Here is a 16,635-nt window from a genome sequence, read left to right on the forward strand (position 1 = left end):
CAATCCCTTAACTGGTACCATTCTCACATTCTCACATTGCTTCCCTATTTCGCTGGTGAAATACCTATAAAGCTTTCCTCACATCAAAATTGGCATGTGATTAGAGAGTGAAGTCTCAGTCCAATATCTCCAACATAGAATCTGTCCAGCCACCTACATAGCTCTCCCCTACACTAATAGTCCCCAAATTGCAGAGTGACATACATAACTCTCCCCTGCACTAAAAGTCCATGTCATCTAATATGACTATGCTCACCATTGGCAAAAGCGAACTTAATGTGCAGGACCCCAACAACTTACCAAATGTCTGTGCTCCCGAGTGAGTAGAATGTCCACATCCCGAGTGAGTAGAATGACAAGCTCACCTTAAAGTTCAGACTTCCAAGATCTGAATTGTATCTAAATTCAAACTTTTGACATTCGAGAAGGACATAATCTTCAACCCAATGTAAGTCCATATGATAATCTTAACCTCGGAGCCATGCCCACATGTGCACATGTCCAAGAAAGTACATGTAAGTCCATATGAGAGTGCACATGAGAGTGTACACGGTGAGCATATGAATGCTTGCTGAATTTTTATGAGTGCTGTTTACTCCTCTGGCATATGACCAGGTGGATCGGGTCTTCTCAGAGAGCCATGTACAATTTTGCTGAGCCATGTTTTTCAAATGGGCTTTCCTACTGAGAGCCATGTACAATTTCGCTGCTCGTGCACGAAAATTCTCCCACAGGTAGCTCTAGTCGCGCTATGTTTTAAATGCCTATCTATTCTGTGGTTTCTTGGCCAAGTCTCATGTTGTTGTCTGCGCGTGGACTTGATTCACAAGCCTCAAGCTGTACTGTCATGGTACAATTTCGCTGCTGGTGCAATCACCATTGGCCGCTCGTTTGAGACAGGGATGGCCTCCCTATTTTGCTGGCGAAATAGGGAGAGAGAGAGAGAGAGAGAGAGAGAGAGAGAGAGAGAGAGAGAGAGAGAGAGAGAGAGAGAGAGAGAGAGAGAGAGAGAGAGAGAGAGAGAGAGAGAGAGAGAGAGAGAGAGAGAGAGAGAGAGAGAGAAAGAGAGAGAGAGAGAGAGAGAGAGAGAGAGAGAGAGAGAGAGAGAGAGAGAGACTTTCACTGCTTAAGATTTTAAATACTTACGTTGCCTCACTATTTCGCTGACGAAATACACATTGCCTCTCTATTTCGCTGGCGAGATACCTGATTACCCTGATTACCTGATTACACACCTGATTACCTGATTACACATTGCCTCTCTATTTCGTTGGCGAAATACTTGGAAACAAACATAACCACCCTTAAACGTAAAGCTTTCCTCACACACATACAGTAATTGTCTTGTCGTATGTACACTGGAGTGTCTCTTATAAACACATGAGATGGCATGAATTGTTTGCACAAAGTTTGCGGTAAAAGTATGTGGTTTGCAGCTTGACTTTGTATATATTCTAACTTCACTTTGTTGGTCAATAGAATGACACGTGCAGGTGGCCAAAAAAAGGCAAAGCGGGTTGCTGGTTCAATTTCTCAGCGGAAGTCTAAGAAGGCAACAAAATGTTCCGAGAATGAGCCACAAGAAGTGGAAGAGGTGACTCCTATGGAGCTTGAGGGTGAGATACAAGAAGTGGAGCATATTGTTAAGGATGCTGATCATGAGCTTCAGATTGTGGATGATGATCTTGAGCAAGAAATTGATGAGCATGTGCCTACTATCATTGACAAACCATTGGGATCTGATATCTTAAAAGCTCTTACAATACATAGGGGTAAGGCAGTTCCTGAAGTACCCTTGTGTCGTTGTTTAATTAACACCAGGGTTCGAGAGTTGAGACCGGACCTCTCAGATCTAAAAAGAGCTTTTATCCACGAAGGGTATGTTCCCATCAAAGGTCTGTTTATTCTATCTCTACATCTACCTGATGGCACAACTAAACTAGTGGATGCCGAGATCCAATCCACATGGGACAAGCATTGGGTGGCTATCAATGAGGAATTTGAGAGAGAGATTGTGGAAGACCCAGTTTGGTCATGTTTATCCGGAAATATGTTTTTTGTTTGGGAAGGCAATCATAGAGCTGCATCTTGGATGGAAGCAATTAAGGAAGTATGGTCAAGAGATAAAGAAAGACATGTTAGAATCAGAGCCGAGTTTATTGATCCCGAGCCAAAACATGAAGTCAAACTCTTGGCCGCTCTTCAGAGATTCAATCTGTAAGTTCTACTTTGTTTTATAAAGTAATATGTGAAACCTTTGAATCCTTTTGTTCTATTTTATATTTGTTAATTCTTTTGGCAGAATGAATGAGAATGCCATTGTTTTCACAAGCTTACGGGACTATTTGCAATACACAAGCACTCTTTGCTCTTGTGATGTGGATGATTTTATGGAGGATTTTACACCTGTAGAAAAAATGGCTATTGAAAGAGCACGTGTGAAAGAGGCTTCGGGAGGTCGTAAAGTTTGGTATCCTCTTACGCAATCCTTGCTTGCTCGGATGGTTTTCTCTGTGAGTGTGTCTACAACTTCATTTGATAAGCATGTAACATCAAAATCTTTTTATTGTGTTCCAATATATTTGCTCTTAACCTCTTAGGCAAAATACAAAAAGAACATGGACAAAGACAAGAAGAAGATCCCAAGTGGTCTCCCTAAAGAAGAGCGCGAGCACAAACTCATGTTGATAAGAAAAGTTGTGACCAAAACTTTTGTGCGAAAGATTCATAGAGTGAGTTTTTTACGGGACTACTTTGCAATGCTTTTGTGTTGATAACATTTGTAGTACTCTTTTATTAATTGAAGTTAATCTCGTACTTGCAGATGTTGTGTATCATCAATCCAAGCTTGGGAAAGACTTGGTTTGATGTGCTTTGGGGATTGCCAATGTTTGATGGCTCTCAGAAAATCACATTGGATAAACTATATCAAATTTCAATTGCAGCATGCTCTCATGAGAAGAAGATTTCTATGCTTGCTTTGCTTGGTGCATATGATAATTTGAAAAGCTCTTATGGTATTCTTGGAGGTGACCATGAGTACATAAGATGGCGTGCAAAAGAGGTATGGATGGAGCAGCTTTTGACTGACGCCTCTAGAATGCTTTCTCAAGTGGTGGAGAAAAATATTGGAGGAGAGCAATTGACTTTGCCACAGCATCCGACATTGGGCGAGTACTTCAATGATATTCTATTTCGGTATAGAGATACCCTTTTTGAGCCTCTTTCAAAGGAAATGACCGTGGCTAGTCCAGCCATAAAGCAAGTTGATCTACCAAATGCAGCTCCAAGAGTTGTTTAGAGGTATCTAAATTGATCTCTTTTTTAATGTTATGTGGTACTTTGGGAGACCTTGTCTAATTTCAAGTTTAACAATCTATTGTGAAGGTTTATTCTATCATTGTTGAGTAGCAAGAAGATAAACACTCTCCCTCATATTTGTAAAGCATGGCCAATGCTTTCACCTCCATCATTTTGCATGTATACTTCTACTATTTTCCGAGAGGATAGAAAGTCCTCGGGTGTATTTCTTCTTAGTGATTGGGAGAGAAAGCATTGTCCATGGTGGGTTGATATGAAAAAAGGATGTTGTATTGAGGAGGAAAATGAGGCATTTGAAAGGCATCAAAAAGGAGAGTGCAGATCTGACTCAGGGTCAATTGGAAATATGAATGAAGATACATTGAGGCTCGTGCAAGAACAACAAAGAAATATTTTAGAAGCTGAGAAACTCCAATTGGAAAAGCTCCCTGCAAAGACAGGTCGACCAAAGATTACTGTTGCTGACACACAAGGTAAAGAGCATGACCTTGCATGCATATTTTTTGTTTCTCATTGCATAATAGTTTAAAATTTGATCATGCTTTGTTTTGTAATACTTGAAGGGAATGAGTGTGTTGATGTCGATATTACACATGTTGAGAAAATAAAGAAGAGCGTCACCAATGACATGATATACTTGCCAATTCAATCTTTCTCTCGACTCTCTCATCGTGCATCTAAGGAGAGTGTGGCAGTTCTTAAATCTGACTACATCATCTTGGGTAAAGACATACTTGCGGGGAAGTTTGGTGGGGAATTTGAAAAGATACGATCATTTTTTTAAAAAGCTGGTGGTGAGAGAAGGCAATGACACAAGAAGACTTGTGCTTGGAGTGTTGATTTATGTGTTGTTGACTTACCAACTGGATCAATGGTTCCAGGTAATGTTCTTTTTTTTAGGAAGTACTAAATTGCAAAGTTGATTAATATTAGTATGCTTTCTTGATGTGTTTCTTAATTGTAGGATACGAGACTATGCCTTCTTGGAATGATATCTCTGATGATCATGTACTCTACTCATTGGGCATTGCGGCAGCTTGTATGGATGACGGTGGATGGACTCTTGTTTTGTGCTCCACATCCTCTCTCCCCATTGTTGAGCGTATGGTCTCAAAAGTTCGGATGGAGGTTCATCTTTGATGGCTGGCTGAGACTACAGAGCCACATGCTTATGCAGGAAAGAGTGATTTTGTGGTGAAGGTAAGTCTCAATAAGAATTACATAATGTAACATGATCAATTGATATTTGATGTATTATATATTAAATGATATTTATTTTTTTAAATTTTTTTAGGAGAATGCATTTCATGTGCTTCTTTTAAAAAGACCTGGCTGCACACCATTGCTTCATGTTGAAGAAGGCAATGCAATAGGAAAAGAGCTCCAACAAAGTTTGGACTCTTATATTCTTAAACATTTTCTTCCATCATCACAACGCTCCAAACAAGCAGGAAATCTTGGAAGTTGGCGAGGAGGAATTGAGAAAAGTCTTGTTTTCATGCTCATGTTTGTGGAGTTTCTAACTGCGTCAAATAGCACTGTCTTGGAGCTTGGATCAGGGACAGGGCCAATTTTGAGAGCATGTCTACATACAGGAAGGTGCTGTCTTGGAATGGAGAATGACCATTCTATTATTGAGAATCATCTTCGACCTTTGATAGCTTCTCACTTTGTGGATGTGGGAGCCTCCTCCTCATACATACCAGTAGAGGATGATGATATAGAGATCTTTGACTTTCAAGTGCCCACAGATTGGTAAGGTTTTATCAAAAACTCATTGAAGTCTTCTTAATAATTCTTTATATGGTTGAGATATAACCTTAGAAATAGGTCTTTGCCATGTTATGCTGTAGATATGGCAAGCTTTATGTGCCAAAGAGATGACCATTTTGATCGGCCATTGGTGGAGAAGCGAAGGACACGATCGATTTTTATTGATGACCTTGCTTTGCATTGTGATGATGCTACGAGTAGCGAAGATTTATAGCTCTATGTTTTGTATTGCTAATATCTTGGTATTAGACATTATGGTTTGATTTTACATTATATTTTTGTATTATGCGTCAAATTTGGACATATTGCCGCATTATGGGTTTCAGCTTGTTGGATGTATTATTTATGAACATGGCTGGAAAAGAGCAATTTGGAGAGAATAGTAGAGCAATGGGAGTCTAATGGATCTTCAGGCATCGGAGACGCCTAAAGATCCATGATACGCCTGACGATCCATCATGCAGCAAATTTTAAAGAGTAGAGCATTAAAGCTGAACTGTAAAAAACGATGAATCTTGGTATTATTCAAATAGTCTTTTGTGACAAATTAGATGCAATTCGGGTCCCTTTTAAGTGTGCTCAAGCAATGCCTATCCATGTGCACTAATAAACCAGTTGTCAAATTTAGCCGACGAATAGAGCAAGAAGCTGCGTGATTTGTCTCAAAGTGGAATACGTATCTTGCCTGTTCAAGCATTTCAATATGGGGAAGAGAAAAAATAGTTCTTCATGGTCTCTATATGTGAAATTTTTGCCGAGATGATGGTCTCAAAGAGGAAAGGGCAAAAATGGTCAAGTACTCATCTTGTACACACACATAAAAAAAAATTGCTACCGTACAATAAGCAACTAAAGTGATGCAGTGTATGTAGCAGAAACCTTCGGGACGTCGTCTGAATGAAAAAAGTGTCAAGGAGATCCACCTTTCTTGCACAGAAATCATTAGTATACACATTGTTACAATTGGCCTTCTGTGTCAACAACAACGGTAACAAATGATGGGGTTCAACGTTGAAGAAAGAGCGGAATGATAGCATTGACCAGTTGTTTTCAGACAAATGTGCATGCCTCTTGAAAATATACCGACTTTCATTGCCATTCAATCGAACACTTCTTGGCTTTTGCTACACATCTTGTTGGACCTTAGGTTTCTCTTGAAAATGCACAAAACAAAGGTGTAATTGGTTGAAATGGAGAACATGACTCCGTGTGTAGAAGCCTGTTATCACTCCCGTGTGCAAAAACCTATCGAACCTTATCCTAGAAGTTTATTATCTCTTCAGTAGTTGAGCATAATACTTAGACGTTTAATTGAGCCTTTTGATTACCCATAAAAACCTGAACACTGACTTGGCAAAGCCGCAAAGCCATCGCTCAGGTGTTACCAAGACACAAGGACACGACGAGGTGACATCAAGGGTTCTTATCATACCTTCGGATATCAACGGTTGATATCTATCGACAAAAGTAACGGGTGCAAACTGCCCCAAACGTAGCCTCTTCAATTCAAAAGAAAAGAGCTTTGCTGCCCACTATATTTAACATCATCAATAGAACTTGTTTAGGCATAAACCTGCATTGACTCAGGAAGAGGTTCTTGAAGATATTTATATACAAGACAGTCCGAGAGAGTTACCATTGATCACACAAGAGACCCCAAAGAGAGAACAAATATCACCTCTAGAAAGAATGCAGTTAAAGTGTTTTACAAGCATCGGCATTGCACACATGCTTTGTTGCCAGCGAATAACTGGCACCGCTATGGGCTTAACACTTGCATGTTCGATGAACCGCTATGGGATTAACACTAGAATGGGCTTGTTGAGCTCTTTTAACATGCCTGCCAGTTCAAACATATGTTAGTTCAAACGTCATAGTTTCCTCTCCTAACATCTGTATTTCTAATAGAAATATATAACTAGACAACATGATTATTTCAAAGCTCGTTATTTCCAGCTCGGGTGTTTTAGCTCTACTAACACACCCCTTTATAGGTATGTCAGTGCAAAGTACCTTAAAGAAAGTCTACAGGTGGTTTATGTAGGAAACTATCTGTGAAGTTATGAAGGAAAGAGGCACATCTAAAAAAAATTGTATGCTAGCCCAAAGTACCTTATAGGTAGTCCTCAGGTGGTTTCAGTAGGAAACTATCTGTTAAAATATGCAAGAGAAAGGCACTTTGGATGAAGGCATTATCTCCTCTATGTGCAAAGAGCCTCCTATTCAAAAATACACATCTTCATTCGAGGCCTTCTTAGGAAGATTGACCTTAAGTGGTGTAGGAAAAACATTCTCAGTAATTCTTCTTTCCCTTAAAGCATCCTTAACGAGACCATATGAGGCAATGTATCCCTTAGTACTAATTCCAAATTCATCACAAGCCTTCTATACATCAACATCACTGACAAGATTTGAAAACTTTTGCATCACCTCCTTTGTGATAGCATTGTTTAAATGTTCTGCATTTGGTGCTTGTAAAAGGGCTACGACATCCAATTTCTTGAGGCACAAACTTAACAATGGATGTGATCCTCTTGGCTGTGACCACCAACAGCTCTTGGATAAAATTACTACAAGAATGAACAAAAACATTATTACAAAATTCCTACAATAATGGACAAAAATATTACCACAAAAACACAGATTGGAGCGTAGCAAAATGTACCTTGTAGCTGTAACCCTTCTTTTTCTAGCACCACCTTCGGGGGCTAAAGTCCCTATGGAATTAAAGTTCCTCTTACGTTCCCTTGCACCTAAGGGCGTCTTTCTAAGATGTAGGATTTTATCTTCATGCTTTGCAATCTTAACATCCTTCTCTTCCACCTATAGCTTAAGAGTTTCCACTTCCTCCTCCGCATGAAAGATCCTTTCGCACAATCCACTAGCGGTATGGGAAAGAAGTTGACATTGATGCAAAGACCATTGTGCACTAGCAGCTCCAATAATCGACAATCGCTTGCAGTATCCAAGAAGACCTTGCTCCCCTATACCTACATATTGTAAGAATGAAGCAAGGCTATTGAATGTTGGGTACACATTGATGGTTGCATCATTAGGGTAGAGGCAACCATGTACCCAAAGGTCCACATTGGTGTGACCTACATCACGACGTTGTTGTGCAGTTTGCAAGTAACAACGCTTTGAAGGTGCAAAGGCCTTTGGAAACCGAACATAGAGAAACCATTTCAGAACTTGACAATCTTGTTGTGGATGGGAGGTTTGTAATGTCACATAGCTCCATGGAAGGGGGAATAAAGCTGGCCTCAAGAAAGAGTGGAGGGCTACAGTAGAGGCCTTGAGTGGAGAGGTGAGCTATGGACTTTAGATCTATGGGATGGAGAGCTTTAGGAGAGCTACGGAGTGGAGAGGAGAGCTATGGAATGGAGAGATGAAGGAGAGCTACAGAGTGGAGATGTGAGCTATGAAATGGAGAGCTAAAGGAGAGCTACGAAGTGGAGAGGAGGGCTATGGAGTGGAGATCCATGGGGGGGAGAGCTGCAACAAAGCTATGGAGTGGACCTACAACAAATAGAGGGAAGGAGGAAGAGTGTGTGCTGAAAAGTAGGAGAGAGAAGAGAGAGGGAAGAGGAAGAGTGTGTGCTGAAAAGTAGGAGAGAGAAAGCGAGGAGTGAGAGAGAGGGGAGTCCTGGGGCAGTCACTTATCAAAAGACCCCTATATCATGTGCGTTCAAGAGGTAATTAATAATACCCCAATATACATACTATACTTATACTGTGAGCCTATTTAAAAAACCCCCACCCCCCTCTGTATGTATATATTTTTATATATTTTGGTCTTTTAATAATCCTCTCTGGTTAACTCACGTGATATCATACACATTCTAAAAAGTGACCGCCCCGGGAGGGGAGTGATTTTGGAGGGAAATAAAAAAGGTGGGAAGTTTCATATTTTTGCAGGTCTAGCTGCAAGATTTTAAGAAACAAAATTGATTTTTGGGTATATCACTACAAGAGGCTCTTCACATTAGCGACGCTCACACAGCGACGCTAAAAAAAAAAATTCCCGGCGTCGCTATGAGCGTCGCAAATTTACAAAGAAATTTGCGACGCTCATAGCGACGCTTATAGCGACGCTCATAGCGACGCCAGCTGGGGTAAAAAAAATAACCGAGCGCGCCCAAAAACTCAGATCTCAGATCTGAGTTTTTCGACGCCCTCAAGCAAAGAGCAGGTAACGCTCTCCCTCTCTCTCTCTCTCTCTCTATCTCTCTCTTTTTCTTTTACACACACACACACACACACACACACACGAGGAGAGGAAGGAGAGACAGGTATGCTCCTTCCCTCTCCTCATTCTCATGTTCCCTTCCTCTCTCTCTCTCTCCCTCGCTCTCTCTCTCACACACACACACATACACACACACATATAGTGTTTTTGAGAGAGAGAGAGAGAGAGAGAGAGAGAGAGAGAGAGAGAGAGAGTGCAAAAACGCACACACATACATAAACAAAGAATGCACACACACATTGAGAGAGAAAAAGAGAGAGAGAGCATGCATAAACAAAAAACGCACGCATTGAGAGAGGAAAAGAGAGAGAGAACATGCATAAACAAAAAACGCACACATTGAGAGAGGAAAAGAGAAAGAAAACATGCATACGATCCAAAAAAACGCACACACATTGAGAGAAAAAGAAAGAGAAACTAAGGGAGCGTCGTAGGAAACTAATTAAAATTAAAAGACCTAAAGATCTAGCCGACGAGGAGTTGAACTGAAGACCTATTATTCAAGAGAGAAATGGCATAATCAATCTATCATACTTGGCATGGGTGATAGAAAGGTTATACCATTTATCTCTTTTTATTGGCACACACATCCACACACGCGCACACACACAGGAAGAAGAGAGTTATAACGTCGTAGGAAACTATTTTAAAAGACGTTAAAGATTAGGTTATATGTAGACTTACATTAAATTAGATTTAGGTTTATTTTTAATTAGATTTACATTTATTTAAGCTAGATTTAGATTTATGTTATATTAGATTAGATGCGGGTCTCCATAGACTGCGATGCCTGCATGAAGCGGGTGAAGAAAGCCCTCAATGGAATATAGGGTATTGCTGCCTTCACTCATAGTGGGCTCCGTCGATCCAAAAGTACTGGTGAAATGTCTTCAGAAGATAGGGAAGAAGGTGGATCTTCAGGGCGGCAAGAGTCACTACATCCCCGACACAATGACCATCTAGACAACCTCTAGTCATTAGACTTACGTTAAATTAGATTTAGCTTTATTTTTAGTTAGATTTACGTTTATTTAGATTTACGCTTATTTACGTTAGATCGAGTCCACGCAAGAATTACTTACGGTTTAGGGTTTAGAGTTAGACGAACAGTGAAAAGATCTACTGTGAAAAGATGTTAAGATGAAGTGAAGTGCTACAGCTAGAGAAGAGGCAAAGGGATTTTGTCCACTACATGCAGTATCATGTAAACGTGGGTGTCTAGATTTCTTGTACCCACAAATATAGGTATTGACCAATAAAGACGAGATTATAACCCGGTGGTTCTGATCTCCGTGCACCTCTAGACCGAGGTGTGCGGGGATTGGACATGACTAGAGAATGTGAGGTAAAGAGAGAGAGAGAGAGAGAGAGAGAGAGAGAGAGAGAGAGAGAGAGATAAGACGAAGAATGCCAATAGAATATTAAATTTGTTGTCTAGGTTATAAGTTTTTTATCCTCATTATGAGTAGCGACGAGGATGTGGGACCGTCCAACCGAAACACCTATCTCTCAACGAGGGTCTTATGTCCTTGTAATCAATGCAAGCATGCTGTGCGACGGACAAGACGTGTTTCTTTGCAGCACGTTCGTGAATTTGGCGAGTTCGATCCATCTATTATAGATCGATTTGTTGCCAATTATAACTCGTCGGACTCTGACGCTGGCCAACAAGCAGCAATCTTGCAACCCAATAGACGTATTCGCAGGCGCTTTGGTCAAGCAGCATATGTGAGGCCACAAGATGTAGCCTCTGACAGCTCGGGGGATGATCATGCAGAGCACATTCCCAACGAGGCAATGTTTGAGCCCGAGATTGATGAAATGATCGAGACGATCATGGATTCAGAAAGGCTTATCTATGATGATATGAAAAGTGAAGCCGATACATCATTGTATAATGGAGCACGTATGTCTAGATTGAAAGCACTCCTGGTTCTTCTCAACATGCAGGCAAAGTTTGGATGGAGTGACACTAGCGTCACAGCGCTTTTCAGGTGATCTATTACAATTAGTTTACTTTAATAGAACTCATGGTGTATAATGATCTGATAGATTTTTACACGACTGTATCATATTTTTATGTTGTGTAGATTGCTGAAAGAGCACATTCTACCAGCTGACAATGTGATGCCAGATTCCCGAGATGAAGCAAGAAAGATTTTGCGAAACTTGGGGATGGATTACAATTCTATCCACGCTTGTCCTAATGACTGCATTCTTTTCAGAGGGGAATACACAGACATGGAGAAGTGTCCGAAATGTGATTCCGAAAGATATCGAGTAGATCTCCACGGGACAAAAATTCCACAAAAGGTTTTGCGACATTTTCCTTTGCTTCCTCGCATCAAGCATTTCTTCGAATGTAAGTCCATGGCCGCCCTAGCATCATGGCATGAGGAGAATAAATCTTCGGATGGTGTGCTACGAATTCCTGCAGATTGCGCAGCCTGGAAACATATAGATGGAACATGGTCGGATTTTGCCAGGGAAGCTCGAAATTTGCGCTTAGGCCTGGCTATGGATGGCGTAAATCCATTTGGTCAAAGATCAACATCTTACAGTGTATGGCCCGTTGTCATCGTCAACTACAACATTCCCCCGTGGTTGACTACGAAGAAGGGGCACCTATGGCTAAGCTTGATTGTGCCAGGGCGATATAAAGTGGGGAATATGGATGTGTATCTTCGTCCACTATTGGAAGAGCTACAACAATTGTGGATTGGCATAGAGGTGGTGGATATGAGCCGACACACAGGACGACGGAATGCTTTGATCAGAGGTATTCTAATGTGGACCATGCATGACTATCCCGGGCTAACAGAATGCTCAGGTGATCTATTGACACTCCTCTCTCAGACACTGTAAATCTGGTTTTTCCCCATAGTTGATCTATTATCATGTGTATACATGCAGGGCTTCAAACAAGCGGATACAGAGCATGTGTCACATGTGGACCTAGACTGAATGCACGTAGGGCACCCTCACTGAAGAAGCAAATCTACGAAGGTCATCAAGCGTATCTTCCGGAGAATCATGTGTTACGCGACGGCTTTTTGGGAAGAGAGCCACCAAGGATGTCTGCACAAGCATGGTTAGAGCAGAAGGAGATGTGCGATGACGGATTGCCTCCAGGGATGAAGAGACTATCTCTATGGTACGAGTTACCATACTGGCCTCGACTCGTGATCAATCACTTGCTCGATCCAATGCACATATTCAAGAATGTGGGTAATCTACTATGGGACCATTTGACCGGCAAGAAAGATACTTTGGGAGCCAGAGTTGACTGACCTTAGAAATGTGGATCGTATGGAGCAATATTGGCCGCAAACAGCGTCTGATGGATCGATAAAACTTCCTAAAGCACCATGGATTTTCACAGGAGCCCAAGAACGCAAAGTAAAAGAGGCCATTCGATCTTTGCGGACCCCCACTGGCGTAATGCACTCGCTCCGAACGTGTTTTACTAAAGAAGGAAAGCTTACCGGTTTGAAGTCACACGATTGGCATAAAATGTGTCAGGTACGTTCATAGTGGACTTTAATATCATTGCATAAAATGTGGACTTTAATATCATTGCTGCACATACTTTACAGTTTATTTTACCGGTTGCCATTGAGGGATGTTTGTCTCTCGACATCCGTAACACAATCTACAAACTTGCAAAGCTGGTGCAATGGATCTCACAAAAGGAGATCAACGTAGACTCCATACCATTCGCCAAACTAAATGCTGCGGAGCTTGTGTGCATGTTTGAGAAACATTTTCCTACTACAATGCTAACCATTCAGGTGCATCTTCTTATTCACATAGTTGATGAGGTGGAAATAGCTGGCACAGTTCATTCCAGATGGATGTTCTTCTTAGAGCGTTTCATGAAAACGCTTAAGGGATATGTGCGTCAAAAGGCACGTCCGGAGGGTAGCATGGCAGAAGGTTGGTTGGTATCAGAGTCCCTAGTGTACATTGGAGAGTGGTTAGACGGATTTGATAAATCCCGGGACACGCTATGGCGAACCATAGATGATGAGCGCATATCTGGGATTGTCATGTGCAATCTCGGTGTTGAGAAGAAGATGACGGAAGATCTAGAGGCTAAAATCAACCGATTTTGCATGCTTCACAATCCAGTGATGCAAAAGTGGATTTCACAATATGAGGATGCAAAGCAAGAGCGACAAAGGGCACGAATCGAGTGGAGACGGGGAAGACGACCACCGATGCACTATCCAGCGGTTCTGGAGAGCCTACCAACCTTCATGAGCTTAAGATGGTTGCACAACCAATTGAAAAGCGCACAACAATGCGGTGACGAAGTGACTGAAGAAGAGTGGGAGTACTCTCGGGGTTGCGCGACCAAGGTAAGTTTGCAATGTACGACTAGCAAGTGACTTTATTTATAAACGTTTGAACGGCCACTCATAATCTTTGTTCGTTGTAGTATAAGTCATACACAGCAGCATGGTGTAAAGGTCGACATTTTAGGGTGGAACGAATCGACAAAAAGCGTTTTACTCAAGATTGTGGAATCATGGCAAAATTTGAACAGTCTAGTCGACGACGTTCCTCTGATGCAGATCCCGTGGTGGCGGAACTCACTTACTTCGGCACGCTGCAAGAGATTTTGAGGATCGATTACAGAGGATTTTTTGTCGACTTGTTCGACGTGCAATGGTTCAAGATAATCATGGAGGGTCGAAACGCTACTGTGCGTAGAGGAGAGTCTGGTTTTCTTGAGGTGGATTCTACTAAGAAATGGACTGACCTAAGAGACACTTTCGTACTACCCGAGCATTGTGAACAAGTAAGTATATAAATAGTTAACATCCCCCTTTTACAAGTTATGTGCTTGAAAGCTCTCATGTAAGTTATGTGGCTCTGGCAGGTAGTATTTCATCCTACAAAGTCTACATCAAACTGGTGGTACGTCATAGAGGTAGCCCCTCGTAGTGCAAGGACGTATGAAGGCTACCATGTGCCAATCACAACGACATCAATGGAGGAGATCAGAGAAGATGCTCAATCAGAAGCCGCTGCGGTGGTGCCAGACGAGCATCAAGATGCTACTGCTCTATATGGGGTGCATGCAGAGGAGCTACAAAATGAAACAGAGGATATGTGTTTAAACGGAGAGCTCTATATAGATATAGGAAGTTATGCTGAGTTATGCGAGGATGAGAGAGAGATCTCTTAAAGCCACAAATATTGTATTTGAACAATTTTGCTCCGTGCTGTAAAAGCTCTAGCTCTTTTGATTGAAAATTCTGAGTTTTCGACTTGCCTCTTCTACCACTCGATTCATTGCGTCATTGTATTTATATGCGTCATTACGTCATTGTATTTAATGGTATTTGCGTCATTGTCTACTCTATTCATTCAATATTAAGTTTAAATATTCGTGTGTTTAATGCAGGTATGGATGATGAGGAGTTTCTTTCTTCTTTGTCACCGCAGCAGAGACAGTGGTACGTGGAGCGTCATCGCTCTGGCGCATCATCGCGCGTTCCTACACCATCCGCATCTCCCTCTCTTTCGGAGCATTCGGCGCGCTCCGAAGCTTCGGCGTCGACGAGACGAGCGTCACACTCTTCTAGACACCGGCGCTCTAGTGGTGGCGGTGGCGGTTGTTGTGGGGATTCCGCCACCGATGCCTCCACACCGCCTCGTGTTCGACGAGGCTCTTTACCCTCCCCTTCTTTGCCCGCCCCCACACCAGCCACAGCATCGCCGTCTACGCCAGGTTTTGCACGGCTGACTGTTCCTAGAAGCTACACACCTCTACCTACTCCGCCAGGAGCCACCCCACTCGACACTCCTCGCTTCGGGGCCCAGACGCCGGTGGAGACACCTGACGTCCGTACCCCCATCGACACGCCGCTAGAGACCCCTGCCGGGACACCCAGGTTCACGCGTCACCGGCCAGAGGGCTTGCCTTACTCCGTCGACATCAGCGGCGGCATCATCATGGATGATGACGGCAAGAAGGTGATCTCGCGCATGCGTGGTCTTTGCTCTCAGCTGTTTAGACACTATATACTAAACAAATGGAGTGAAGTACCAAGTGATTTAAAAAACAGAGTCATCAGCATACTTCATGATGAGTTTCCCGTTCCAACACGGGATCAACGCTTCAATGAAGACCTGATGAAGATTCGAATGCGCGAATACTACAAACACAAGCGTTCCGAAGTGCAAAAAGCAATCAAGAATGGGTGGAATAGGCCAGATTGACTGGCCAAAGAAGATTGGAAGAATGCGAAGAAAGCAGCGCGCGAGAATCCCGACAAGTGGAAGCAACAAAAAGATGCAGCCAGAGCGCGAGTAGAGGCAGGGAGCTCGCACCACTTGGGGAGCGGTGGATGGGCATCATTTGAGGCCGATTTTGTAAGTCTTTTCACATTGCTCTTTATGCATGTTCGATAGTTTAGGGTTTATGAGTTTTTTAGTTCTAACATAATGAAATCTTTGTATGTTTTGACAGTGGTCGATGACAGGACGTGATCCCACACCGTACGAGCGCGAGTACGCAGGCAGGAAGGGCTTAAACGCCCTGATGGACATTCTCAGTTCTCGCAGCGGCATGGTTAGTATTACGGTTTACTCTTTTTTATTTTTTGTATTGTTTTATAAATGTCGTTATATGTTTATACTTACTGAAAACTGTCTTATTGTCTTTTTTTGCAGAATCCGACAGATACGCCGCTTGGACGCGATGAGACGTCTGATTAGACGACGTCAGTTTAGCCGTAGCTAGATAGCATTAGTTTAGGGTTTCTCATAGCTTATGTATCATGAGACGGATTTTATACGTCTTTTTGAACCATGTATATTATTACATTTGTCACCGCAATTCCTTTTGCCAATCAATTCTTTATGCCTATGATGTTGTACAATTGTCATTATTACATTTGCCAATCAATTCAGTTTGTCTATGATGTGTACAATTGTCAATTTTGCAAACAATGCGTCTTGTGGGTGACTATTTTGGGTCTATTATTTATCTTTGCATTTTTTTTAAAAAGTGAATCAAGTACAATATGGTTGATGGGTGGCAGGCATTCAATGCCCTGCCACCAAAAAAATATTCTCTCAGGCGTCGCTATATGCGTCGCTATTTATGGCTCTGTAGCGTCGCTATATGCGTCGCTATACTCTTCTGTGAGAGCGTCGCTATCTGCGTCGCTATAGGCGTCGCTATAGACGTCGCTATATAGCGACGCTCATAGCGACGCCTATAGCGACGCTTATAGCGACGCATATAGCGACGCTCTCGTAGCGACGCTTTTAGCGAC

At 42.2% G+C, this 16,635-nt stretch overlaps 1 pseudogene; it reads left to right on the plus strand.

The window, feature by feature from the left end:
• The first annotated feature begins 1,480 nt into the window (after window positions 1–1,480).
• On the plus strand, window positions 1,481–5,308 carry LOC147450818 (uncharacterized; annotated as a pseudogene).
• Window positions 5,309–16,635: the final 11,327 nt, after the last annotated feature.

Source organism: Adiantum capillus-veneris, chromosome 9 (genome assembly GCF_014529385.1).
Source record: "Adiantum capillus-veneris isolate H3 chromosome 9, ASM1452938v2, whole genome shotgun sequence".
NCBI classification, from domain to species: domain Eukaryota; kingdom Viridiplantae; phylum Streptophyta; class Polypodiopsida; order Polypodiales; family Pteridaceae; genus Adiantum; species Adiantum capillus-veneris.